At 41.2% G+C, this 27,898-nt stretch overlaps 1 protein-coding gene and 9 non-coding genes across 11 annotated transcripts in view; 8 read left to right on the forward strand and 2 right to left on the reverse strand.

Moving 5' to 3' along the window:
* The window catches only part of LOC130222040 (NACHT, LRR and PYD domains-containing protein 12-like), a 417,646-nt gene that overhangs the window by 64,052 nt on the left and 325,696 nt on the right, over positions 1-27,898 (reverse strand). The gene's annotated exons all lie outside the window — the stretch shown is intronic.
* Positions 14,104-14,185, forward strand: trnas-gcu (transfer RNA serine (anticodon GCU)). Its single transcript has one exon. It is a non-coding gene; the product is annotated as a tRNA-Ser (tRNA).
* trnas-gcu (transfer RNA serine (anticodon GCU)) lies at positions 14,369-14,450 on the forward strand. The gene has a single exon. It is a non-coding gene; the product is annotated as a tRNA-Ser (tRNA).
* Positions 15,056-15,196, reverse strand: LOC130224194 (U4 spliceosomal RNA). The gene has a single exon (XR_008837263.1). It is a non-coding gene; the product is annotated as a U4 spliceosomal RNA (small nuclear RNA).
* trnas-gcu (transfer RNA serine (anticodon GCU)) lies at positions 16,839-16,920 on the forward strand. The gene has a single exon. It is a non-coding gene; the product is annotated as a tRNA-Ser (tRNA).
* trnas-gcu (transfer RNA serine (anticodon GCU)) lies at positions 17,100-17,181 on the forward strand. The gene has a single exon. It is a non-coding gene; the product is annotated as a tRNA-Ser (tRNA).
* trnas-aga (transfer RNA serine (anticodon AGA)) lies at positions 23,788-23,869 on the forward strand. Its single transcript has one exon. It is a non-coding gene; the product is annotated as a tRNA-Ser (tRNA).
* Positions 24,649-24,721, forward strand: trnak-uuu (transfer RNA lysine (anticodon UUU)). The gene has a single exon. It is a non-coding gene; the product is annotated as a tRNA-Lys (tRNA).
* On the forward strand, positions 26,413-26,494 carry trnas-uga (transfer RNA serine (anticodon UGA)). Its single transcript has one exon. It is a non-coding gene; the product is annotated as a tRNA-Ser (tRNA).
* On the forward strand, positions 27,272-27,344 carry trnak-cuu (transfer RNA lysine (anticodon CUU)). Its single transcript has one exon. It is a non-coding gene; the product is annotated as a tRNA-Lys (tRNA).

A 27,898-nucleotide genomic window follows, 5' to 3' on the forward strand; every position in this document is an offset into this window, starting at 1 on the left:
AATGCATCTAAACATCACTCCATGATGCAACTGAAGACGTTCAAACTCTCTACAAAGTTTTTTTAACTCTGGCAGCATACTTTGCTGACTCAGACAGCTTGGTCTCTCATTTTTGGATACGGCATGGTATATTGGGCCTATCAAGGTATCACTTCTCTGCAATGCCTTAATTTCATCCCAGTTGTATCCACTCATTCCTTGCTTAATGGATGCCTGTACAGCCACTTTAACACCAGTCTCTTTCTGCATAGGCCCTTGAGCAGGCCAAAGGCATGCACGCACCTCCTCAGAGTTCAGACAGATGAAATCCTTCTCTGTGTCCTCCTGTTCAGGATGTCCATTAGAGGGAAGTCGTGACAGGGCATCAGCATTTGTGTTCAACCGCCCAGGCTTATACAGGACCTCAAAATTAAGCTCCGCAAGTTGGGCCACCCAACGCTGCTCAACCGCCCCAAGGTTAGCGGTCTCAAGATAACGCAAGGGATTATGGTCTGTAATTACTGTAAACTTGGAGAACATCAAGTACTCTTTGAATTTTTCTGTTGCGGCCCATTTAAGTGCTAACAGCTCTAATTTGAATGCGCTGTAATATTTGTCATTTCTCTCTGACCCTCTCAGGCCCCTGCTAGCAAACGCGATGACCCGTTCCACTCCCCCTTGCTTTTGACTCAATACAGCTCCAAGGCCCAGGTGACTCCCATCGGTTGTGAGGATAAATGGAAGACAGAAATCAGGGTAAGCGAGGACTGGTGGCGACATCAAGCATGACTTCAATCTGTCGAAGGCAGCTTGGCATTCGTTACTCCATATGAATTGCTCAGAAGCTTTCCGTTTGTCTTTACCTCCCATCAGTGCATGCAAAGGTTTTGCTATCTGAGCAAACTTTGGTACAAAACGCCGGTAATAACTCATGAATCCAATAAGCTGTCTCACTTCCTTCATACTTTTAGGGACAGGCCAAGCATCCAGTGCGCTAACCTTTTCACTGTCAACTTTGATTCCCTCAGAGGAGATTACATGGCCTAAAAATTTTACCTCCGACTTGAAGAGAAAACATTTGCTTGGTTTAAGCTTCAGGCCATGCCGCTTTAGCCGATCAAACACAAGCTCTAGTCTTTCACAGTGACTCCTGAAATCCCTGGAAAATACAATAATGTCATCCAGGTATATCAAAAGAACATCAAAGGCCAGGTCCCCAAGTACTACTCCCATAAGGCGCTGAAATGTGGCTGGTGCGTTGCACAACCCAAATGGCATACGCGTCCACTCAAACAGTCCAAATGGGGTGGTGACAGCGGTCTTGTTGCGGTCACGTTCACTCACAGCCACCTGAAAGTATCCAGCCGTCAGATCCAGGGTCGAGAACAACTGAGCATTTCCCAGCGCATCCAAGGACTCTTCAACTCTAGGGAGAGGGTACGCATCTTTACATGTGACCCGATTTAGCTTTCGGTAATCACAACAAAAACGCACACTGCCGTCTCTCTTCACAACTATCACAGCTGGAGACGCCCAGGGGCTCGTGCTCTCCTTAAGGATGCCCTGTGACACGAGGTCCTGCACATGTCTTTTAAAAGCTTGGAATACCTGTGGTGGTACCCGGCGGTGCCTCTGTTTTATTGGCGGAGCATCCTCTGTGTGAATGTCATGCATCACAGCTTGTGTGTATCCATAATCACTGTCATTTGTGGAGAATATATCTCTATATTTTGCCAACAAATGGTTCAGTTCTTCTCTCTGTGAGGGGGTGAGCTTCTCATAATTAACTTGGACTGGAACTGGTGGATCATTAGAGCTGTTGACTGCTTGGATATTCGCCACCCGTCTAACATGAAGTGTCCCTTCCTCTTCTTCAAACTCCAGTGTATCCTCAGTTAGCACCTGCTGTGGTTTAGACAAGATGGCCACTCTACACCGTGGGCTAAGTCTGATGGCTCGCTCGCTTGAGTTCATTACACGTACTGGAACTTTGCCATTTGCTGTTTTTGTTAGTACATTGGCCACAAGGAGTCCCTTTGGCAAACTTGCATCAGCAGCAGGTTCAATTAACACCTGGCACTTTGCTTTGGGCGGCACTCTGCAACGCCCTTCAAACACCTTTTCACTTAGTGGTGGGATGGTGATGGTTTGCTTCCCACTAACCTTGACAAACCCAATCTTGCCATCAGGGCTCCTAGAGTCAGCTTCCTGGACACTTGCTAAAACTCTCCTTATCTTTGCTTCTGCTGGTTGTTTATACTTATTGGCTGCCTTTACACCATCTCCTGTGACAAAAAATGACTTAAACTCACTGATAATATTCATCCCAATGATTCCTGAAAGTCCCCTCATTTCTTCTGATTCTGAGCTGGTGTCTTTCAGCACAAAGATACACTTTTCTGAGAGAACCTTCCCCATGCATTCCACATCCGCTTGCAAGCACCCTAGAACAGGGATGTCGAGGCCATTAGCTGCAGTAAGCCTAACCCAGTGAGCGGAAGAAAGTTGAAGCTCTTGTTCCCCGAAATGCCTCCTAAAGTGTGATTCTGTTATAGTGGACACTTCAGAACCTGTATCCAGCAAACAGTTTGTCTTGACACCAGCTATGTTAACTTCAATAGTCAGACAGTCTCCAAATGCGCCAGTTTTAAAAGCATCGGTCACTTCATCAGTCCATTCAGCTGTATGGCTTCGAATTACAGATGGGCCAGGCTGTACGGTGCTTGTTGGAATGTTTCCTGGGTTAGATTCAGTAGAACGACGTGACTGATCAGACACTCTAATTAATTCAGAATGTGGGCAGCGCCTACTCGTGTGTCCCGGTTCGCCGCATAAATAGCAGATATAGCGGCCATCACTGTCCTTCAAGGGCTGTCTTCTTGGACGACTCTGTTGAAGTTGCACTCCTGTGTTAGCATGCACCACCTGATAAAGTTCTTCTTGGCGGGCAGCAATCTTCTGTATGGCCTCATGGAGTTTCTCTAAAGTTAACTTGGATGAACCTTGTTCTGTGTCTGCATTGACTACTCTGACACGGGGGCTGGGTCTTTGGTTGTTCACAGTTTGCGTCTCCTCCTCCTCTGACCATGTGATCGCAGCTTGCATGACTTGAACAAAAGTCAAACTTGCTTCTTCCTTAATTCGTCTCTTCATTTCACGTCTCAGAAAGTCATCTCGAAGACCCAAAACAAGTTGTTCTTTTAACACACTCTCAGCATCTGGCACTCTGTTTGGCTCTCTACGCTTAACTTGGGTCAGTTTTTCTTGTAGGTCATATGCGTACGAGCGTATCGTCTCCCCCTGCATTTGCTTCCGTTCATAGAAATCTTTCAGTCTGGTTCCAATTGGCACTTTGTCCCCATAGGTGTCTTGGAGGACTTTAAAAATATCATCTGCAGACTTTTCACTGTCACCCACCATAAACCTCACTGTCGCTTTAGCTTCTCCTTTGAGGTGTTGTTTGACAAGCTCAACATGATCTTCTGCAGGCACTCTCATTACCTGAAAGGCTGATTTCATTGATGCGACCCATTCCTCAATGCTCAATTCACCTGCATTGGTTGAACGACCACTGAATTCTGGAAGCTTCCTTTCTCTGGGAATATAGATGGCAGCTGGGACTGATTGAGCTGTAGCTTGATGCTCAATAACCGTTTTCGCTAGTGACAGGGCTTCTCTTTGTTCAGTTCTGGCTTGTTGAAGTGCTCCTGTCTGTTCTTCAAACCTCCGTTTCATCTCTGCCATCTCCTTCCTTAGTTCTTCGAGCTCTGCCATGTCTCAGCTTGTAACCCTGGGACCGGTGACAGATAAAAAAAAATTATTGTAATAATAAATGCAATCTGATTCTATCCTGTTCGTGACGCCAAATGTAACGGGCTATAAGTCCCGCCCTGTAGGGGAGAATTATTGTGTGTGACCCTGGAAGACCTAGAAGTGAAAGGATCTCAGTCCCCACTTCTGGTGCTTTTAGTCTCAATGTGCGCTATATTTGTGTATTTATTTGGCCCACACAGTTATGTTGAAAACTAGAGGAATTAGAAAAGTGGGCTTCAGGTAAGTAAGTGTCAGTATGGTGGCCAACCCGAAGTATTTTAAGCGAGGTGAAAGAAGTAATTCACATTCCCACTCCCCTAAACCTAACAGTGTGGGTGAGACGCCCCTACTCCAAGGTAAGTAGAACAAATGAATGATGACCATAAAATCAATTAACTGTTAATTTATTCTTTACTTTGTTAGGAATTTTCTAAATGGATAATGTATATTTAAATAAAGAATGCAATACAAAAAAAAACAGATGACAGATGTTCACAGATGTATTGTTAAATCCCGGTTTAACTCACCAGACAACCTTCCTAAATTAATTAGTTTCAATACCAAAACACGCAAATTAATTTCACAAATCACTCGGAATGATCTAAACCTCTGTACTATATGAATGACTCTTTATGTTCAACTCAAATGATTCACTCTGAATGAGCTCTAATCGAACCTTTGACTCAGTATAACTAAACCTTGAAATAACCTGACTCAGTTCAGATAAACTCTTTAAATCCCAAACGATTCACTCAATTGATTCACAAAAGTATCTTATGAACAACTCATGTGATTCAGTCCTCAAAGCAATACAACTCAGTTCAATGCAGTGTATATATGTATCAGTGAAACAGTAAAAGTTTTTGTGTGTGTGTGTGTGTGTGTGTGTGTGTGTAAGCAAAGAAGTTGGTACCAGCCCGAAGCAACGATGAATATGATGTGATGACTTGAGATGACTTGAGATGACTTGTGATGACTTGTGATGACTTGTGATGACTTGTGATGACTTGAATAAACAACTTAGGCAGGACTGCAAGAAGATGTCGTCGGGTTGGCAGGGTAATTATACTTTTTTATAAAACACTGGTGGTGTAAAAAGAAAAATGGCGTAGCTTTTTCACATCAAGCACAGCCCAGGTCTTAAAAAAAAGAAATGCTTCCCAGGGCAAAACTCAAGCAGAAACGCATGTCAGTCACTTCAAAAAAACATCAAAAAATTGAAAAATCCAAAAATAAATCAGGAACGGTGTGTGACGTTCACATACAGTTCATACAAATGCCCTCGCCCACGAACGAGTGCACTTAACCAACGTGGGGAGAGAAAATAATGTCTTTGGCTACAAACTATGTTTTATCAGCAGCTCTGGAAGGCAACAGGACTCAAAAAAAAATGCACACAGTTCAGATGACACAAAACAATGGTGTTCAGAACAAAACTCACGGCTCAGAAACCCTCGTGATCTCAGCTCACACACCGTTCTCCATTCGATAGCACTATCAGCCGAACATCCGCTATCCGCCGTCTTCAGCCTCTCACGGTAGTATTAGCGCTCTCCTGATGCAAAAATCTCTTTTCAAAAGTCTCTGTGTATCACTGCGCTTCAGAACATACTAAAAAACTGAACAATTGCGTCTCACGTCTCTCTCGCACTCTCTCATCTCCTTCTCATACACTTCTGTGTTGCCCGCGAACACACAGGAAAACCTGGTGCCCCGTCAAAATAAAAGTCCCATATAAAAAAAATACCCCGTCACATTAAGTTTAGTCTGATTTTGTCTACTATTGTCTAGTTTTGTCTAATTGAGTCTACTTTTGTCATGTCTGATTTTGTCTTCTTTTGTCTATTTTTGTTTAGTTTGTCTAGTTTTGTTTAGTTTTGTCTAGTTTTGTTTTGTCTGATTTAGTCTACTTTTGTCTAGTTTTGTTTTGTCTGATTTTGGGTATTTTTGTCTAGTTTTCTTGTCTGATTTTGTCTACTTTGTTTTGTTTGATTTTGTCTACTTTTGTTTAGTTTTGTTTTGTCTGATTTTGTCTACTTTTTTCTAGATTTGTTTTGTTTGTTTTTGTCCACTTTTGTCTACCTTTGTTTAGTTTTGTGTAGTTTTGTCTAGTTCTGTCTGATTTTATCTACTTTTGTCTAGTTTTGTCTAATTTTGTTTCATCTGATTTTGTCTACAATTGTCTAATTTTGATAGTTTTGTTTTGTCTGATTTTGTCTACTTTTGTCTAGTTTTGTTTTGTTTGACTTTGTCTACTTTTTTGTCTTTTTTTGTTTAGTTTTGTTTTGTCTGATTTTGTCTACTTTTGTCTAGTTTTGTTTTGTCTAATTTTGTGTATTTTTGTCTAGTTTTCTTGTCTGATTTTGTCTACTTTAGTTTAGTTTTGTGTAGTTTTATCTAGTTTTGTCTGATTTTGTCTACTTTTGTTTTGTTCGGTTTTGTCTACATTTGACTACTTTTGTTTAGTTTTGTCTAGTTTTGTTTTGTCTGATTTTGTCTACTTTTGTCTATTTTTGCTTTTTCTGATTTTGTCTTCTTTTGTCTACTTTACTTTTTTTCTGATTTTATCTAGTTTTTTTGTCTGATTTTATCTTCGTTTGTCTAGTTTTGTTTTGTCTATTTTTGTTTAGTTTTGTTTTATCTACTTTTGTCTACTTTTGTCTGATTTTGTCTACAATTGTCTGATTTTGTCTACTTTTGTCCAGTTTTGTTTCGTCTGATTTTGTCTACTTTTGTTTTGTCTGATTTTGTCTAATTTTGTCTAGTTTTGTTTGGTCTAATTTTATCTAATTTAGTTTTGTCTGATTTTGTGTATTTTTGTCTGATTTTGTGTATTTTTGTCTAGTTTTGTTTTGTTTGATTTTGTCTAATTTTGTTTTGTCTGATTTAGTCTATTTTTGTCTGATTTTGTGTATTTTTGTCTAGTTTTGTTTGATTTTGTCTAGTTTTTTCTTCTTTTGTTTTGTCTACATTTGTCTAGTTTTGTACAGATTTGTCTAGTTTTGTTTTGTCTGATTTTGTCTACCTTTGTCTAGTTTTGTTTAATTTAGTCTACTTTTGTTTTGTCTGATTTTGTCTACTTTTGTCTAGTTTAGTTTTGTCTACTTTTGTCTAGTTTTGTTTAGTTTGTCTAGTTTTGTTTAGTTTTGTCTAGTTTTGTTTAGTCTGATTTTGTCTACTTTTATCTAGTATTGTTTTGTCTGATTTTGTCTGATTTTTGTCTAGTTTTGTATGTCTGATTTTGTGTATTTTTGTCTAGTTTTCTTGTCTGATTATGTCTACTTTGTTTTGTTTGATTTTGTCTACTTTTGCTTAGTTTTGTTTTGTCTGATTTTGTCTACTTTTGTTTGGTCTGATTTTGTCTACTTTTGTCTAGTTTTGATTTGTTTGATTTTGTCCACTTTTTATTTTAGTTTTGTGTAGTTTTGTCTTGGTTTGTCTGATTTTGTCTACTTTTGTTTAGTTTTGTGTAGTTTTGTTTTGTCTGATTTTGTCTACTTTTGTCTAGTTTTGTTTTGTTTGATTTTGCCCACTTTTGTTTAGTTTTGTCTGATTTTGTCTACTTTTGTTTAGTTTTGTCTAGTTTTGTTTTGTCTGATTTTGTCTACTTTTGTTTTGTCTGATTTTGTCCAGTTTTGTTAGGTCTGATTTTGTCTACTTTTGTCTAGTTTTGTTTTGTCTGATTTTGTGTATTTTTATCTAATTTTCTTGTCTGATTTTGTCTACATTGTTATGTTTGATTTTGTCTACTTTTGTTTAGTTTTGTCTAGTTTAGTTTTGTTTGATTTTGGCCACTTTTGTCTAGTTTTGTGTAGTTTTGTCTAGTTTTGTCTGATTTTGTCTACTTTTGTCTAGTTTGTCTAATTTTCTTTCGTCTGATTTTGTGTACATTTGTTTAGTTTTGTCTAATTTTGTTTTGTCTGATTTTGTCTAGTTTTGTTTTGTTTGATTTTGTCTACTTTTTTCTACTTTTGTTTTGTTTTGTCTACATTTGTCTAGTTTTGTATAGAATTGTCTAGTTTTGTTTTGTCAGGTTTTGTCTGATTTAGTCTACTTTTGTTTTGTCTGATTTTGTCTTCTTTTGTCTAGTTTTGTTTTGTCTACTTTTGTCTAGTTTTGTTTAGTTTGTCTAGTTTTGTTTTGTCTGATTTTGTCTACTTTTGTTTTGTTTGGTTTTGTCTACTTTTGTCTAGTTTTGTTTAGTTTGTCTAGTTTTGTCTAGTTTTGTTTTGTGTGATTTTGTCTACTTTTGTTTTGTCTGATTTTGTCTAATTTTGTCTAGTTTTGTTTTGTCTACTTTTGTCTAGTTTTGTTTAGTTTGTCTAGTTTTGTTTTGTCTGATTTTGTCTACTTTTGTCTAGTTTTGTTTTGTGTGATTTTGTCTACTTTTGTTTTGTCTGATTTTGTGTACTTTTGTCTAGTTTTGTTTTGTCTACTTTTGTCTAATTTTGTTTAGTTTGTCTAGTTTTGTTTAGTTTGTCTAATTTTGTCTAGTTTTGTCTACTTTTGTCCAGTTTTGTTTAGTTTGTCTACTTTTGTTTAGTTTGTCTAGTTTTGTTTAGTTTTGTCTAGTTTAGTTTTGTCTGATTTTGTCTACTTTTGTCTAGTATTGTTTTGTCTGATTTTTGTCTAGTTTTGTTTTGTCTGATTTTGTGTATTTTTTTCTAGTTTTGTCTGATTTTGTGTATATTTGTCTACTTTTGTTTTGTTTGATTTTGTCTAGTTTTGATTTGTCTGATTTTGTCTATTTTTTCTAGTTCTGTTTTGTCTGATTTTGTCTACTTTTGTTTTGTCAAATTTTGTCTACTTTAGTCTATTTTTGTTTTGTCTGATTTTGTCTAATTTTGTCTAGTTTTGTTTTGTCTGAGTTTGTGTATTTTTGTCTAGTTTTCTTGTCTGATTTTGTCTACTTTATTTTGTTTGATTTTGTCTACTTTTGTTTAGTTTTGTCTAGTTTTGTTTGGTTTTGTCCACTTTTGTCTACTTTTGTTTAGTTTTGTGTAGTTTTGTCTGATTTGGTCTACTTTTGTTTAATTTTGTTTTGTCTGATTTTGTCTACTTTTGTTTGGTCTGATTTTGTCTACTTTTGTCTAGTTTTGTTTTGTCTGATTTTGTGTATTTTTGTCTAATTTTCTTGTCTGATTTTGTCTACTTTGTTTTGTTTGATTTTGTCTACTTTTGTTTGATTTTGTCTAATTTTGTATAGTTTTTTCTAGTTTTGTTTTGTCTGATTTTGTCTATTTTTGTATGATTTTGTGTATTTTTGTCTAGTTAAGTTTTGTCTGATTTTGTCTACTTTTTTCTACTTTTGTTTTGTCTATGTTTTGTCTGAATTTGTCAACTTTTGTTTTGTTTGATTTTGTCTACTTTTGTTTAGTTTTGTCTCGTTTTGTTTTGTCTGATTTTGTCTACTTTTGTTTTGTCTGATTTAGTCTACTTCTCTCTAGTTTTCATTTGTCTGATTTTGTCTACATTTGTCTAGTTTTGTTTTGTCTTATTTTGTCTACTTTTGTCCAGTTTTGTTTTGTCTGACTTTGCCTACTTTCGTCTAGTTTTGTCTAATTCTGTCTACTTTTGTCTAGTTTTGTTTTGTCTAGTTTTGTCTAGTTTTTTTGTCTGATTTTATCTACTTTTGTCCAGTTTGTCTAGATTTGTTTAGTTTTGTCTACTTTTGTCTAGTTTTGTTTTGTCTGATTTTGTCAACTTTTGTCTAAATTTTTCTAGTTTTGTTTAGTTTGTCTAGTTTTGTTAAGTTTTGTATAGTTTTGATTTGTCTGATGTTGTTTACTTTTGTCAGGTTTTGTGTTGTCAGATTTTTTTCTACTTTTGTCTAATTTAGTTTTGTCTGATTTTGTCTATTTTTGTTTAGTTTTGTCTGATTTTGTGTATTTTTTTCTAGTTTTGTCTGATTTTGTGTATATTTGTCTACTTTTGTTTTGTTTGATTTTGTCTAGTTTTGATTTGTCTGATTTTGTCTATTTTTTCTAGTTCTGTTTTGTCTGATTTTGTCTACTTTTGTTTTGTCAAATTTTGTCTACTTTAGTCTATTTTTGTTTTGTCTGATTTTGTCTAATTTTGTCTAGTTTTGTTTTGTCTGAGTTTGTGTATTTTTGTCTAGTTTTCTTGTCTGATTTTGTCTACTTTATTTTGTTTGATTTTGTCTACTTTTGTTTAGTTTTGTCTAGTTTTGTTTGGTTTTGTCCACTTTTGTTTAGTTTTGTGTAGTTTTGTCTGATTTGGTCTACTTTTGTTTAATTTTGTTTTGTCTGATTTTGTCTACTTTTGTTTGGTCTGATTTTGTCTACTTTTGTCTAGTTTTGTTTTGTCTGATTTTGTGTATTTTTGTCTAATTTTCTTGTCTGATTTTGTCTACTTTTGTCTACTTTGTTTTGTTTGATTTTGTCTACTTTTGTTTGATTTTGTCTAATTTTGTATAGTTTTTTCTAGTTTTGTTTTGTCTGATTTTGTCTATTTTTGTATGATTTTGTGTATTTTTGTCTAGTTAAGTTTTGTCTGATTTTGTCTACTTTTTTCTACTTTTGTTTTGTCTATGTTTTGTCTGAATTTGTCAACTTTTATTTTGTTTGATTTTGTCTACTTTTGTTTTGTCTGATTTAGTCTACTTCTCTCTAGTTTTGTTTGTCTGATTTTGTCTACTTTTCTCTAGTTTTGATTTGTCTGATTTTGTCTACATTTGTCTAGTTTTGTTTTGTCTTATTTTGTCTACTTTTGTCCAGTTTTGTTTTGTCTGACTTTGCCTACTTTCGTCTAGTTTTGTCTAATTCTGTCTACTTTTGTCTAGTTTTGTTTTGTCTAGTTTTTTTTGTCTGATTTTATCTACTTTTGTCCAGTTTGTCTAGATTTGTTTAGTTTTGTCTACTTTTGTCTAGTTTTGTTTTGTCTGATTTTGTCAACTTTTGTCTACATTTTTCTAGTTTTGTTTAGTTTGTCTAGTTTTGTTAAGTTTTGTATAGTTTTGATTTGTCTGATGTTGTTTACTTTTGTCAGGTTTTGTGTTGTCAGATTTTTTTTCTACTTTTGTCTAATTTAGTTTTGTCTGATTTTGTCTAACTTTTTCTAGTTTTGTTTTCTCAGATTTTGTCTACTTTTGTCTAGTTTGTTTTGTCTGATTTCTTCTATTTTTGTTTTGTCTGATTTTGTCTACTTTTGTCTAGTTTTGTTTAGTTTGTCTAGTTTTGATTTGTCTGATTTTGTCTACTTTTTTCTAGTTTTGTTTTGTCTGATTTTGTCTACTTTTGTCTAGTTTTGTTTAGATTGTCGAGTTTTGTTCAGTTTTGTTCAGTTTTGATTTGTCTGATTTTATCCACATTTTTCTATTTTTGTTTAGTCTGATTTTGTCTACTTTTATCTAGTTTTGTTTTGTCTGATTTCGTCTACTTATGTTTTGTCTGGTTTTGTCTACTTTTGTCTAGTTTTGTTTTGTCTGATTTTGTCTAATTTTGTTTTGTCTGATTTTGTCTACTTTTGTTTTTTCTAATTTTGTCTACTTTTTCTCATTTTGTCTACTTTTGTCTAGTTTTGTTTTGTCTGATTTTGTCTACTTTTGTCTAGTTTTGTTTTGTCTAATTGTGTCTAATTTTGACGTTTTGTTCAGTTTTGTCTAGTTTAGTTTTGTCTGATTTTGTCTTCTTTTGTCTAGTTTTGTTGAGTTTTGTCTAGTTTTCTTTAGTTTTGTCTGGTTTAGTTTTGTCTGATTTTGTCTTTTGTCAGTTTTGCTTCGAGGGGGCATTTCCCTTTTGAAGGCTGCCATGGCAGCGTCCTCCTGCTAGTTCCCTCCTGGAAAAGAGATAAAGAAAGGCCAGTTAGCTAACACCACACATCCCTTTGTTGAGGTCCATGCCAAAAAGGAACTGATTTACCAGGGGTGACCCGGGACTCTCTGTCCTCCTGCGCCCCTTCCTTGAGTGGCGTTCTCTGCCCGCTGCCTCCTCCTCCTCCTCCACCAAGGCCCTCTCGAAGAGTCTGCGGCGCTCACGTGCTTGGAGAGGGCCGAGGTGAAGTGCGTAGAACTTATCTGAGGTTGAAGTGTCATGGCACATGAATTGCGCCACCTTCCTGCGATCCTCGGAAGAATGTGAATTCTTTGCCTGTGTCAGAGACAGACAGACAGAGACTTTTTGGGGTCAAAGTCGCTGGCAGTCATGGGGGTCACAGGGGGGGCACTGCATAGATACTCACGTGCGTTGCAATGGCAGTTCGGACGTCAGTGAAGGTGGGTTTGCCGGGAAGCCCCATGCTGGTCCACGCAGATTGAAAATATTTGTTCAGGGTTCGACAGGGACTGGGTCTGGAAGTAAAAAAAAAAATAGGAGGCCTGGCTTCCCCCGGGGAGGCTAGCCCACAGCTTCAAGAACCTCCGGAACCAGCTGTATTCTTCCTTGTTGAGAGACAACTGGGCCGCGCCAAAGGCTCTGTTTGTCTTATGCGTGGTGATCTGGACAAGCAGAGAGAAGATGAGTGAGTGCCTACCACTGGTGGCCCCCACCCGCAAAGTTACACTCACGTTAATGACATAGGCAGACTCTTCCGGGCTTCTGGAGGCCTCCTCGACCTCCTGGATGGTCAGGTTCTGGAAGACCCCACAGCGATGGCCTGTGATGGAGGTCAGGTAGCCGGTCAGAAAACCATAGAAACGCCACTGCTGCCTGGTGTCTGGGCTGGACTCGAGGCCATCTGATGGAAGGCAGTAAGGGATTAGACTTTTCCAATAAACCTTGTTACACCACGAATGGTTTAACTTAGCGATGGCCGCTGGTGCCCCAAGGCAAAAAGATAATCTCTGCTCCGGGGCGCCAGCAGCTCTCGGACAAACAAGCCACGTCAGTGTACCCCCCCTTAACCCCCGATCTCTGCTCTTTGTTGGATCGTAGGCTTCCAGAGGCCCGGAGGCCGCCCGGAGACCTCGGGCCGCCCCTCGCCCGGGGGCCAGGTCGGGGGATGGTGCTGGCGGTGCAGGAGACGACCTGTCCACCTGCTTGCGGAGGTCTGAGAGCTGGGCCTGTATGCGCTCAGTAGCGAGCCTGCAGCGGGGGTCGCCGCATGGACGCTCGGCTTCCGGGCCGTCTGGTTCCTGTTCCTCTTCTGAGGATGACGCCAGTCGAGACACCACGGGTACCGTCGGTTGAGTGGACTGCAACCACCGCAACTCTCAAGCCACTTTCCGACGCTTTGTTCGCCCCATGGCCTCTTTCCTTGTTGAGACGGAGAGCTCGGCATGCTGCTTCAGGTGTCTGTCTAGGCAGGCCAGCGTCCTTCAACAGCTGGCCACCGGGCACACCGACTTCAGCGAGCGCCAGCAAAAGCTTCTTCTCGTCCGCGTTTGACACCTTGTGGACCGCGGACAGGTGCGGTGAGAGCCAGCGGTAGACGTTGAAGCAGAGTGCACATTCGGCCATGACGGTCCAAGACCAAGGCTGGAGGGAGAGAGACCCACACACCGTGTGGAGCGGTTTTAAAGATGGCGGACGAGGCGTCCACCTCCGCGTCATTGATGCTGGTGACCCCTCCCTCTTAAAGGGGAAGACCGATACCTTCGAGATCACTTTGGTCCAACGCACCACGTATATTTAGAAGCAGTTGTTACGACTTTTGGTGGATTTTTTTCCAAGGAACAACGCACCGTTTTAGGCAGCTTTACTGTGCCAGCAGCGGGGACTTTTTTGCGCTGCTTTTTAATTTCCCTTTTCCCTCACAAGGGATGGCATGAGCCCTGTCGAACATGCACCGTTTTGGGCAGCTTGAACTGCGCCAGCCGTGGGGGCTTTTTGCACGGCTTTTCCCATTTTTAAAGCGGTTCCGTAGAACCCCATCGAACACGCACTTTTTTTGGGTTCACCGAATCATGAATCGCAACCATCAAAATGGAGGGGACCAGACTGTAAGCTCGGACACCACTGACCCCGGCTTGTTTCACCTCACCGCAGACTACTAGCGGCCAGCCTCCACTACCACCACCCACCCCCACACACCTCCGGGGGAGAGGGGGAGGGGGCTGGTGGAGCAGGAGGGACCGCCAAGGGTTGGCAAGGATAAACCCCGAAGGGGTGGGCCGGCTTGCGGACGGGCAGGAGAGGCAGCACTGGTCACGCGCGCACACACATACAGGGGCTGGAGCCGGCGCCAGCCGTACCCCACGCGGCCCCTGGGCTCGATTCACCATGCTGGAGACTCTACCGAGCCCACCAACCATCCCCAGTCCTTGTCCAGGGCGAGGGGGGCGCGGACTGAGAATCAGCAGGGGGTTAGGCGGGCGGGCTGTCGGGCCTCCATCAGGAAAGTGGCATCATATGTGACGAGGTGGCCGAGTGGTTAAGGCGATGGACTGCTAATCCATTGTGCTCTGCACGCGTGGGTTGGAATCCCATCCTCGTCGCTCAAATGCACTGGCTTTTGAGAGATCCCGGTGATTCAGTGGAAGGTGTATTACTCTCACCCTCTTAGCGTTTTGAAGGATGTTGCTGCAAAATTTAATGTCATCTGTATCGAAAGTAGCTGCAAATACATATATATATATATGCCAAAGTCCAGCCCCCATCAGGAAAGCCGCTACATGCATGACGAGGTGGCCGAGTGGTTAAGGCGATGGACTGCTAATCCATTGTGCTCTGCACGCATGGGTTCGAATCCCATCCTTGTCGTTCATTTAAGAGATCCCGGTGCTTCCAGGGAAGTTATCTTACTCGCACCATCTTCGTGCTTCGAAGCATGTTATGGCAAAATTGAAAGTCATCTTACCGAACAGAATTGCAGAAACAAATATGTGCCGCAGTCCAGCCTCCATCAAAGAAGTAGGCGCATATGTGATGAGATGGCCGATTAGTTAGGGTGATGCAGTTCTAATCCATTGTGCACCGCCTGTGTGGGTTTGAATCCCATCCTCGTCGCTCATTTGCTATGGTGTTTGAGAGAGCCCCGTGCTTCCGTGAAAGGTGTTTTACTCACACCCTCTTAGCGTTTTGAAGGATGTTATGGTAGAAGTTAATCCAGCCTCCGACAGGGATGGACCGCTAATCCACTGTGCTCTGCCTGTGTGGGTTCGAATCCCATTCTCGTCGTTCAATTGCTTTAGTATTTTAGAGATCCTGGTGCTTCCATGGAAGGTTTCTTAAACGCACTCTGCTCGCATTCTGAGGAATTTAATGGTACAGGTTAATCCAGCCTGCAGCATGTTTAGGAGCTCAACCAAAGTTGCAACATAATAAATAAACAGGACCACAGCTACCCTTTTCAACAGAACATTAAGCCTGCTAAGAGGCTGACAAAAATTGCCAGAGCTGACTGTATTTCAAGTCATCCCAGCGAGGTATTGGGTAAAGTTTTCAACCAGCAATGATCACGCCTCGGATAGACCTCATAGGCTACGATATTGCCTCTGCGAAAGAATAGCTATAACAGCTACAAACTCTTCTGTGTACCAATCTAGACATGCAATGACAAGGTGGCATCAAACTTTAAACTGCCAGCACTCAGCCCTCTGGCACCAATGAGTGCATGCTGTGTCTGCAGAACAGGTTATTTGTCCAAAAATAATTACTTTTACATTGTTTCATTTTTACTTAAAGAAAAGTATACACTACTTATGTGAATCTGGGAGAAGAGAATTGTGGGTAATCTGGTAAAGGGGGCGGAGTCACAATGCTGAACGGCAGAGAAAAGGGTTGAGATTGGGATGTATTTATTGGGCTGTACAGGGATTGGGGTAAGGTAATGAAGAATGCAAGGGCACTGAAACCATATTTTGACAGAAATCCAAGGTCAGCTATGCTGCCGTTTTTAGACTCAGGCATTCTCTCTAGTTTCTCTCCAACAAAACCAGAAGTAACTTGTTGCAGTTAATGTTGAACAATAAAGCCTGGTTTGTACTTCTGTGTCAAGTGATCAGCGTGATCCACGGTGCAAGCCTTGCGCGTAGCCGTGCACTTATACTTCTGCGCACTGTTTCTGTTGCTCTGCAATACACTTCCAAAACGCTAGCTGGCAGTAGGTGTTTATGTTTCTCTGTGTTGAGTTTCTTCGCTGGTGTTTTGTTTTTTTCTGAATGCTTCCTTAATGTGCAAGTGGCTCAAATTCGCTCATTTTGAGGCAGTAACCAGTGGACGTGCAACAACTTTAATTAAAAGGTAAACACAAAACAACAGTCTCCATCCGGAGCTCCTTCATGGGACTCCACACTTGTAAACACCCGCTGCTTCACGCTCGAGCGGCTCTCACCTCCGCCCACACTCGTCAGCGCTACCAAGCCGACCAATCTCAGAGCTTGCGCTATGCGTACGCATGACATTTTTTGAGAGGTGCGCGTCAATGTCACCGATGGCCACAGCGAGGTGCTATGCAACCACGTGTAGGCTGCGCCGTAGCATATGCGTGCGCTTGACGCAGAGGTATAAATCAGCCTTAACTCTGGGGCACTGATCAGAGCTACTGATAAAGCTCCTTATGACAACCTTTATCTTCATCTCTTCTGTAAGAACATCCATTCGGGTCCCAAAACTTAATCCTTTCTCTAGCACAACGCTGTGCTTACGCGTGACGAGGTGGCCGAGTGCTTAGGTTAGTATGTTGTACTCTGCAAGTTCTGGTTTAAATCCCATACTCATAGTTTCACTGTTTTGAGAGAGGCAACTGCTTCTGTCTAAGGTTTCTTACTCACACCTCTCAGCATCTTAAAGGATGTTTATGGCAAAACTGTATGTAATATTTAGCGAAAATAGCTGCAAAAACATACGTATTTGCCATAGTCCAGCCTCCATTAGGAGAGCACCTATGTGGGTGGCGAGGTGGCTGAGTGGTTAAGGCGATGGACTGCTAATCCGTTGTGCTTTGCATGTGTGAGTCAAATTCCAGCCTGGTCATTCGTTTAAGAGAGCCTGGTGTTTACGTGGAAGGTAACTTACTTGCACCCTCTTTGTGCTTCGAAGCATGTTATGGCAAAATTGAGTGTCATCTTACTGAAAATAGTTGCAAAAACATACATGACCACATATGTGGCCCAGTCCAGCCTCCATCAGGAAAGTGGCAACATATGTGACGAGGTGGCCGAGTGGTTAAGGCGATGGACTGCTAATCCATTGTGCTCTGCTCGCGTGGGTTCGAATCCCATCCTCGTCGCTCAAATGCCCTGGCATTTGATAGATCCCGGTGATTCAGTGGAAGGTGTATTACTCGCACCCTCTTAGCGTTTTGAAGGATGTTGCTGCAAAATTTAATGTCATCTGTATCGAAACTAGCTGCAAATACATACATATATGCCAAAGTCCAGCCCCCATCAGGAAAGCAGCTACATGGATGACGAGGTGGCCGAGTGGTTAAGGCGATGGACTGCTAATCTATTGTGCTCTGCACGCGTGGGTTCGATTCCCATCCTCATCGCTCAAATGCACTGGCATTTGAGAGATCCCGGTGATTCAGTGGAAGGTGTATTACTCGCACCCTCTTAGCGTTTTGAAGGATGTTGCTGCAAAATTTTATGTCATCTGTATCGAAAGTAACTGCAAATACATACATATATGCCAAAGTCCAGCCCCCATCAGGAAAGCAACTACATGCATGACGAGGTGGCCGAGTGGTTAAGGCGATGGACTGCTAAACCATTGTGCTCTGCATGCGTGGGTTTGAATCCCATCCTCATCGCTCAAATGCACTGGCATTTGAGAGATCCTGGTGATTCAGTGGAAGGTGTATTACTCGCACCCTCTTAGCGTTTTGAAGGATGTTGCTGCAAAATTTTATGTCATCTGTATCGAAAGTAGCTGCAAATACATACATCATATGCCAAAGTCCAGCCCCCATCAGGAAAGTGGCTACATGCATGACGAGGTGGCCGAGTGGTTAAGGCGATGGACTGCTAAACCATTGTGCTCTGCATGCGTGGGTTTGAATCCCATCCTCATCGCTCAAATGCACTGGCATTTGAGAGATCCTGGTGATTCAGTGGAAGGTGTATTACTCGCACCCTCTTAGCGTTTTGAAGGATGTTGCTGCAAAATTTTATGTCATCTGTATCGAAAGTAGCTGCAAATACATACATCATATGCCAAAGTCCAGCCCCCATCAGGAAAGTGGCTACATGCATGACGAGGTGGCCGAGTGGTTAAGGCGATGGACTGCTAATCCATTGTGCTCTCCATGCATGGCTTCCATGCATTGTAATCCTAAAAGTGTGTGCATTTGTGACAAAAAAAGAAGGAAACCTATATCAGGCCTGCCAAAATGTCTACGTTTTTATGTTTGTTTTTGAGGTTACCAAAAAGGTGTCTGGTGCCATTGGGGACATGACTGCATGGATGACCAATATTGGGAATGAGCTTGGTCAGGTTTTGAACAGTTATCTTACAACAGCTGAAGGTGCAGGACTGGAGGAGCTGTGCCAGGGCATCGTCAGACGCTACCAGAAGGCTAAGGAGCCAGAGCCTGAGGTCATCTATGTTGACCGGGATTGCTGCAGTCAGTCAGCTGAAATCGTATTAAATGTAAAGTGCATTTGACAAAAATTTAAAATCTTTAAAATCTTAAAAATGCCTCCTTTCCCTAATGATGATGAAAATCAATTATTAATTAATAAATACTGGCCCCACCATTATTGTTTTTAACTATAAATATTATAATTATAATTGTATTTAAAACATTTGACTTTTTACGTTTAAAAATAAATAAATAATACAACAACAACAACAACAAAATGCAGTTTCTTTTCTTATCTGAGCTTACTGACACCACAGGTCTTTGTCTGGTTAACCCTGACAGCATGGACCATGTCTGGGAGACACAACAAAAACACCTGGAGGGCATCCAGGACCCTCCCCATGTGGAGTCATACACAAAGACAGGGAAAATCCAGAAGGGTGGTAAAGTCCTAACTGTGCTTAGATGTGGCAGGGGGTCATCCTCACTGGAAAGTTTTAACCGCCATCATTGTGCCTTTATTCCTGGTAAATTTTGAGTGTTCGATTGTAAAATGTTCTGTATATTTTTAAGCTTATTAGCAAATTAGTAAACTGCTGCTATTGTTTAAGCATTATAGTCGCACCCTGGCCACTAACTGGATTTGGCTTCTTTTCATTAAATTTATTGTTTTAAGTTGTTATCATGGAATTTACAACCATAGTTGTCTCTGTATTTTGTTACTGTTCTATTACTGTCATAAAATTTTAGTTTTCTCAGTTTAAAATAACTGTTACCTGATTTTTTTAATTCCTAGGATGGAGATGCAATGCCATGTACACACAAATGTACATGTTAGAGGGGGCCTAGAGATGAAACATGAGCCGGAGAAAAGAAGCTGTGTCTGTGGCGAGGACCTCAAACATCAGGACATTTGATGTGTGTTTAATGTCTTATTTAAATAGCATAAGCTAACGAGTCCTTGGTAGGGCTTTGATCCCAGAATTCACCCCTCCAGGAAAACCCAATGGTAAGAGTATGTCTCAGGACAAAGCATTGGATTATTGTTCTCTCTGTCTCCTGTGTTAAAAATGTGTTAAAAATATTGCAGGTGAGCGCATTGCAGTGGAGTACTTGTTGGTTCAGTCCAATAGAGGAGACCAGTTGATTCCACATCAAAATGACATGCCTGAAATTCCTGCAGAGGAGCCTGAAGATGCCAGTGAAATTGACACAATTGTGTGCCATGCAGCTGGCGATACTGACCCTCTAGTAGCTGGCTTTGAGGCCCAGGACAGTAGATGTGACTTAAGGGGTGTTTCTGGATGGGATGCGGTGGACAACTTGGCAGGGTATCTCGTCAGCCTCAACTGCACTATCACTGCTTTATCTACCAACGAGATAGCAGAGATCTTGCGGTTGTATTCATGTTTGGATGCCATTGGCCAGTTCCCCTCCAAGTATTCGCTTAAGAACAAGAAAAAGGTCTTGGAAGGTCCTTGGAGAGCTTCACTGAGGGCAGTGGCTCAGCCCCTGGTCAACAAGCAGCTGAGAGGCAGGTTAAACTGTAACATTTGACATTAGTCTTTTAATGCTGCCTATGTAAAAATCAATCTATATGTCTACAAAACTATAGTGAGAAATTAAATGCAGATCATACATAATTTATTCAAAGCATTTTTATATCCACAGACTTCATGATTCATGGCCAGGCTGCCCAGAGACCTAATGTCATCCGGGTTTCAGAATGTGTGACGCTGAAGCTTTTGAAGAACTTCAGTGAAGCAAGAAACAGGCCCAAAGACCAAAAGGGCAAAATCTTACCCATTCCTCAGACAATTGTGATGATGTACAGGCACATTAAGCAGCTGCTTGAGGACTGCAGAGAGATTCTGGACAAGACCAACTTGGTGCTAGTTACAGTCAACACTACTACAGTGTCATCATGGTAAGTTGGGCTTCTTACAGTCACTTGAGTAGAATATTACTATGAACGACTGCTCTTCAGAAGCAAATATGAAACGAACTACTCATTTGTCTGAATTAATTTTTATATTAGTTGCAATAAAAGTGCACAGTTTTTTCACAACAGCTTTACACAGAACTGTTACTGCTTACGGTACCTTATTGCTGTAATATTAATCACCTCTTGATTTTTTCTTGAATTATGAACATCATTAACAGTAATGTATAACAGATGGCTGATGCTATCTGAAGCCAGCTCTTCTTTTCTGTCTCTTAAATTACACTGCAAACTGCATGCTTTATATTTCTTTAAATAATTTCCTGACATTTTTTTATATATAGTTTTTTTTTCATTGCTTTGTGGTATATACTTAACCATTCTGTACACTTGCATAAAGAGTAGTTGTGCTCTCTTCAAACTTAATGTTTTGTTGTTGTTTTTTTTCTCACAGGCTTCTGGACCAACAAAAAAGAACTGAACAGGACACGCTGCTTCAAGGACTAGAGTTTCCCCAGCAGGTGGGTTTGACAAATGAGCCACTGCTGATGCCTAAGGTGCCCCCAACTGCACCTGTTGAACATGGACATGTTCCAATTCAGTTTCATGAGCCTGAAAATCAGGGGGATGGGGCAGTTATTCGGCAACAAAAAATTTAAGAACTGGAACTGCAGCAGCTTCCATTACACGCATAGACACTGGGCAAGGAGGAGCATCTCCATCTGGCACACATATGTCCCCCTCACTTTTAGAGATAGACAATTTAGAAACACGGGATTTATAAATATATGAACGTATGATCTCATACAGCCGTACCCCCCACTTTTAAAATGTCCGCTATGCCCCTGCCTCCACCACCGCCTCAGGGATGGTCTAACCTTCCAGCAGGCCAACAGCCATCAGTTCCACCACCGCCTCTGAATCATCAGCGTGCTTGGAGACTGCAGAAGGCAGCTCTTGAGGATCAAGAATGGGGAAAAAGAGGAGAAGCGTCACACAAAAGAACATTATCATTATCATTGTAAAACATGCGGCCACCCAAAAAACAAACTTGCACGCCATTCCCAGGTTAAAGGAAAGTGGTACTGTCCAGCATCTGGCCTGACAATTACTGAATACATACATACATGCATACATTTTCATACATACATTATATTTTAAGTTGGTGCATTTAAAGTGCATTAACTAAATTAGACTTTAAAGGAAAGCTCTTTAAGATGTTTAAATAAACAACAAAAAAAAAAATATGTTAAATTAAGATGTATTTGTGGTTATTGTTATTAGAATTATTATAATGTACTTTAAATTGGCTATATATATATATTTATTTTTTTTTTTTTTTCTTACTTATATATCTTTAAATAATGTTTTTATTTTTATTTTTACTGTTTTTGTGTAGTTATTTATAATTATAGTTAATAATAATAATATTAACAGTGTTATAGTTTTTTAAGTTTGTATTTGTCTTATTAAAATATAAGTTTGTTTTATTATTAGGTAAACATTAAAAAATGCATTACCGAATTAATATGAATAGTAGTATATTGATTAAAGTTACAATTATTAAAGTTATAATAATAATTATTATTATGTAATTATTTAATTTGTTTACATTTCTAAAGGTCATGTTTAATTAATTTGTTTTAGTTTTATATTTTATTTAAATTCTGTTCTTAATATTATACTTTATATATATATATATATATATATATATATATATATATATATATATATATATTTAATATTTTAGATTAATAATTATATAAATGTTATTATAATATGTATCATAACCTTGTATGTTTTATTTTTTCAATTTAGAAAAAAGTGAACGAGCTTATTTGCGAAGAGGTAAATTAAGTAATAATAGATTTTAAACATTTTGTTAGTTAAAATAAGTGAAAATGTGAAAAAACAATTCAATGAAATCAGAACTTCACATCTACATTCACATTTACACACATTCCCTTTGTTGTTGTTTTATTATTTTTTACATTTCCCTCTATTTTTTTCCTCAACCACCCCCCCCCCCCTGTTTTTCTCTCATTTTTTCCCCATCTTAGCAATCCCTTTTGACCTGTCCTTGGCCAAGTGGTTAAGGCGATGGATTAGAAATCCGTTAGGTTCTCCTTGCGCAGGTTTGAGTCCTGCTGTTCATGTCCTGTTCCTTTTTAAAAATGCAACAGTCATCAATTGTTTGCAATTCCAGTGTTTCCTGGGAAAAGCGTTGTGCTGGTAGGAGGAGAAAAACAACAGCGCACGCTCACTGAACTGAAAGGGGCAAATCAGAGGGAGGAACATACCACACTGGGGCCACAACGGCCATCCGGTAACTCCCCGTGATCGGATAGTGGTTAGTACTCTGCATTGTGGCCACAGCAACCGTGCTTCGAATCCGGGTCACGGCAGGCTTCCTTACGGTGACATTGGCATCACGCCCCCCTCTTGCCACCTGTTTTGTACAGCCCACTTTTTAGTGCACGCTGCTACTCTGACATGTCACAAGTGCTTAAATCTAAGCTAATGCCCCAGTGATCACGGATAACTATAGGTAGAGCGTCAGACTTTTTATCTGACGTTCCTGGGTTCAAGTCCCTGTTTGGGCGTGTAAGCCAACTTTTGTAGAGCGTGGAGGATTCGGACTTATACCTTCCTATCCATCTTAGCATGAATCAACGTTTATCCTTTCCTCACCATCTTGTTTCTCATTATTTTTATATAATTATTTGATTGTTTGAATGAGTAATTAACTTTGAATTGATTTTAACTAATGAGTAAGTTAACATATTGCTTAATATAGGAATGTTCAGTGCGTTTGCCTGTCTCTTTATAACTTTTTCAGGAGCCACCAAACTAGGTCAGAGGTCACGGAGGCCTTGAGTGGAGCTGAGGGCTGAGGACCGGAAGCAACTGTCTCCATTGTAATTTCTATGAGTTAATACTATCTAAAAGGTCTTAAGGGATCTTGCTGTTTTACGGTTAATTCTTTTAAGGTGATTCTACTTTTTATTTAAGATAGACTTTGTGTAGTAAGGATATAACTGCCTGAATGTAGATTATACCGGTTTTTAACCAGTTTTGATAAAGACGGCTGAGACTACACTCAGCCTCGGATAAGAAACAGATTATACTTTAAGTGTGTGTGTTCTATTTGATTGTGGATCCGTTTCACAGGTCTAGAGTCAGCTCTAAACAGTCTAGTGGATGTCTGACGTTTATACTTGAGATACTGTTTAGAATTGTACGCACGCACCCCACGTGAAAATTTTTCTAGTCTATCTGTGTTTTATCCAATCAGGTTAGAACACCTATATGCGTGACGCAGTTAATGACCTTATGTGAGAGTATAATTGTTATTGATTTGTGATTGTAAGCAGAGCGCCCTAGGAACTCATGGCGAGTGTTGAAGCTGGCTGATGTAACTGCAAGCTATCTGCAGTAAACTTTATTTATTTATTTATTTAAATCTCTGACTCCGGCTCTTTTTTGTCTGACAGACTGGTCATTCTTTGGGTTAAACTGCATACCATCCCTACAAGCGACATCTATTGCTGGTGAGCTCTTGCTTGCTCTACATGTCATCGGGCAGCACAACCAATGCGCCAGGCAAGAGCACAATAGAAAGGTCAAACTTTGTAGTCGTGGCCGAGTGGTTAAGGTGATGGACTAGAAATCCATTGGGGTCACCCCGTGCAGGTTCGAATCCTGCTGACTACGTCCAGGCTGCACTTAGGATTTAGTTTGTGACTTTCCTTGATTGTTTGCAATTCCAGTGTTCCTTGGGAAAAGGGATGTGCTGGTAGGGGAAAGTGACAAAAATAAAACTGCAGCGCGTGCCAGCTGACTGCCCTGGGGGCCCTCCATTTTCAAAGATGTATGACAGAGAGACCGAGGCTCCAGCGGCTGTCCCGTGGCTCGCCGTGATCGTGTAGTGGTTAGTACTCTGAGTTGTGGCCGCAGCAACCCCGGTTCAAATGTGGGTCACGGCAGGCTTTTCAAGCTGGCATTGGCGTTGCACTCTGTGATGCCATCCGTAATCTCCAGCCTCCTTTTAGTGCAGGCTGTGCTAATGGCACGTCCTGAATGTTTACGTTTGCTAAAGTGTGGAAGACTAGGGATTCGATATGAGCAACGGGACCTTTGATGCCAGCATGCTGTGTAGGTAAGCGTTGATCGAATCACGCTTCTAAGGCATGGAAGGAATCGTTTCAATGGTTAAGTCTCCATTTATTGCCACAACAACAGAAAGACCTTCTGCAGTTGTCACTGATCTTTTTAATGTCTCCCACATGACATGGAGTCCAAACTACTGTGTTTTACTGATGTCTACACCTACAACAACCGTAAACCCAACCTCACAGTGACCTGTTGTGTTTTAGCAACATCTACACCAACCACAAGTCTAAACCCCACCTCACGGTAAACTTTTGTGTACCGTACAGGTCTGCGCCGACCCCAACCCTAAACCTTGCCTACTTCCGAGGTACTGCAGCGGAGCCCGGATAGCTCAGTCGGTAGAGCATCAGACTTTTAATCTGAGGGTCCAGGGTTCAAGTCCCTGCTCGGGCGTGTAAGGCTCTTCTTGTGGAGCCGCAGCTTTTGCCAGTGAGCTATCGCTTGCTGAAAGTTTCATCTGGATGCACAACACGTGTACTAGGCATGAGGACATGGAGCGCACAGGCAATCTTGTAGTTGCGGCCGAGTGGTTAAGGGGGTGCATGAGAAATCCACTGGGGTCTTCTCGCGCTGGTTCGAGTCCTGACGACCACGTGCTCGTCCTGTTCCTTTTTAATCTTGCAACAGTCATCAAATGTTTGATATTCCAGCGTTACTTGGGAAAAGCGTCGTGCTGGTAGGAGGAGAAAAACAACAGCGTGCGCTCACTGAACCGAAAGGGGCAAATCAGAGGGAGGAACATACCACACAGGGGCCACAACGGCTGTCCGGTTACTCGCCGTGATCAGATTGTGGTTAGTACTCTGCATTGTGACCGCAGCAACCCCACTTCGAATCCGGGTCACGGCAGGCTTCCTTACGGTGACATTGGCATCACGTCCCCCTCTTGCCACCTGTTTTGTACAGCCCACTTTTTAGTGCACGCTGCAACTCTGACAGGTCACAAGCGCTTAAGTGTAAGCTAATGCCCCAGTGATCCCGGATAACACAGTCGGTAGAGCATCAGACTTTTCATCTGACGTTCCTGGGTTCAAGTCCCTGTTTGGGCGTGTAAGCCAACTTTTGTAGAGTGTGGAGGATTCGGACTTATACCTTCCTATCCATCTCAGCATGAATCAACGTTTATCTTTTCCTCACCATCTTGTTTCTCATTATTTTTATATGATTATTTGATTGTTTGAATGAGTAATTAACTTTGAATTGATTTTAACTAATGAGTAAGCTAACACATTGCTTAATATAAGAATGTTTAGTGCGTTTGCCTGTCTCTTTATAGCTTTTTCAGGAGCCACCAAACTAGGTCAGAGGTCACGGAGACCTTGAGTGGAGCTGAGGGCTGAGGACCGGAAGCAACTGTCTCCATTGTTATTTCTATGAGTTAATACTATCTAAAATGTCTTAAGGGATCTTGCTGTTTTTACGGTTAATTCTTTTAAGGTGATTCTACTTTTTATTCAAGATAGACTTTGTGTAGTAAGGATATAACTGCCTGAATGTAGATTATACCGGTTTTTAACCAGTTTTGATAAAGACGGCTGAGACTACACTCAGCCTCGGATAAGAAACAGATTATATTTAAGTGTGTGTGTTCTATTTGATTGTGGATCCGTTTTACAGGTCTAGAGTCAGCTCTAAACAGTCTAGTGGATGTCTGACGTTTATACTTGAGATACTGTTTAGAATTGTACGCACGCACCCCACGTGAAAATTTTCCTAGTCTATCTGTGTTTTATCCAATCAGGTTAGAACACCTATATGCGTGACGCAGTTAATGACCTTATGTGAGAGTATAATTGTTATTGATTTGTGATTGTAAGCAGAGCGCTCTAGGAACTCATGGCGAGTGTTGAAGCTGGCTTCTGCTGATGTAACTGCAAACTATCTGCAGTAAACTTTATTTATTTATTTATTTAAATCTCTGACTCCGGCTCCTCTTCGTCTGACAGACTGGTCTTTCTTTGGGTTAAACTGCATACCATTCCTACAAGCGACATCTATTGCTGGTGAGCTCTTGCTTGCTCTACATGTCATCCGGCAGCACGACCAATGCGCCAGGCAAGAGCACAATGGAAAGGTCAAACTTTGTAGTCGTGGCCGAGTGGTTAAGGCGATGGACTTGAAATCCATTGGGGTCTCCCCGCGCAGGTTCGAATCCTGCTGACTACGTCCAGGCTGTGTGCAGGATTTAGTTTGCGACTGTCCTTGATTGTTTGCAACTCCAGTGTTCCTTGGGAAAAGGGGTGTGCTGGTAGAGAAAAGCGACAAAAATAAAACCGCAGCGCGTGCAAGCCTACTGCCCTGGGAGCCCTCCATTTTCAAAGACGTATGACAGAGAGCGAGGCTTCATCGGCTGTCCCGTGGCTCGCCGTGATCGTATAGTGGTCAGTATTCTGCGTTGTGGCCACAGCAACCCCGGTTCGAGTCCGGGTCACGGCAGGCTTTTCAAGGTGGCATTGGCGTTGCACTCTGTGATGCCATCCATAATCTCCAGCCTCCTTTTAGTGCAGGCTGTGCTAATGGCACGTCCTGAATGTTTACGTTTCCTAAAGTGTGGAAGACTAGGGATTCGATATGAGCAACGGGACCTTTGATGCCAGCATGCTGTGTAGGTAAGCGTTGATTGAATCACGCTTCTAAGGCATGGAAGGAATCGTTTCAATGGTTAAGTCTCCATTTATTGCCACAACAACAGAAAGACCTTCTGCAGTTGTCACTGATCTTTTTAATGTCTCCCACATGACATGTAGTCCAAACTACTGTGTTTTACTGATGTCTACACCTACAACAACCGTAAACCCAACCTCACAGTGACCTGTTGTGTTTTAGCAACATCTACACCAACCACAAGTCTAAACCCCACCTCACGGTAAACTTTTGTGTACCGTAGAGGTCTGCGGCGACCACAACCCTAAACCTTGCCTACTTCCGAGGCACTGCCGTGGAGCCTGGATAGCTCAGTCGGTAGAGCATCAGACTCTTACTCTGAGGGTCCAGGGTTCAAGTCCCTGCTCGGGCGTGTAAGGCTCTTCTTGTGGAGCCGCAGCTTTTGCCAGTGAGCTATCGCTTGCTGAAAGTTTCATCTGGATGCACAACACGTGTACTAGGCATGAGGACATGGCAGTCTTGTAGTCGCAGCCGAATGGTTAAGGTGGTGCATTAGAAATTCATTGGGGTCTTCTCGCGCAGGTTCGAGTCCTGCTGACCTCGTGCTTGTCCTCTTCCTTTTTAAAATTTCAATAATCATTTTTTTTGCAATTTCAGCGTTACTTGGGAAAAGCGTTGTGCTGGTAGGAGGAAGAAAAACAACAGCGTGTGCTCACTGAACAGAAAAGGGCATATCACAGGGAGGAACATACCACACAGGGGCCACAACGGCTGTCCGGTAACTCGCCGTGATCGTATTGTGGTAAGGACTCTGCATTGTGGCCGCAGCAATCCTGCATTGAATCCGGGTCACTGCAGGATTTCTTACGGTGACATTGGCATCACGCCCCCCTCTTGCCACCTGTTTTGTACAGCCCACTTTTTAGTGCACGCTGCATCTTTGACAGGTCACAAGCTAATCTAAGC

Source organism: Danio aesculapii, chromosome 4 (assembly GCF_903798145.1).
Source record: "Danio aesculapii chromosome 4, fDanAes4.1, whole genome shotgun sequence".
In the NCBI taxonomy this organism is placed as follows: domain Eukaryota; kingdom Metazoa; phylum Chordata; class Actinopteri; order Cypriniformes; family Danionidae; genus Danio; species Danio aesculapii.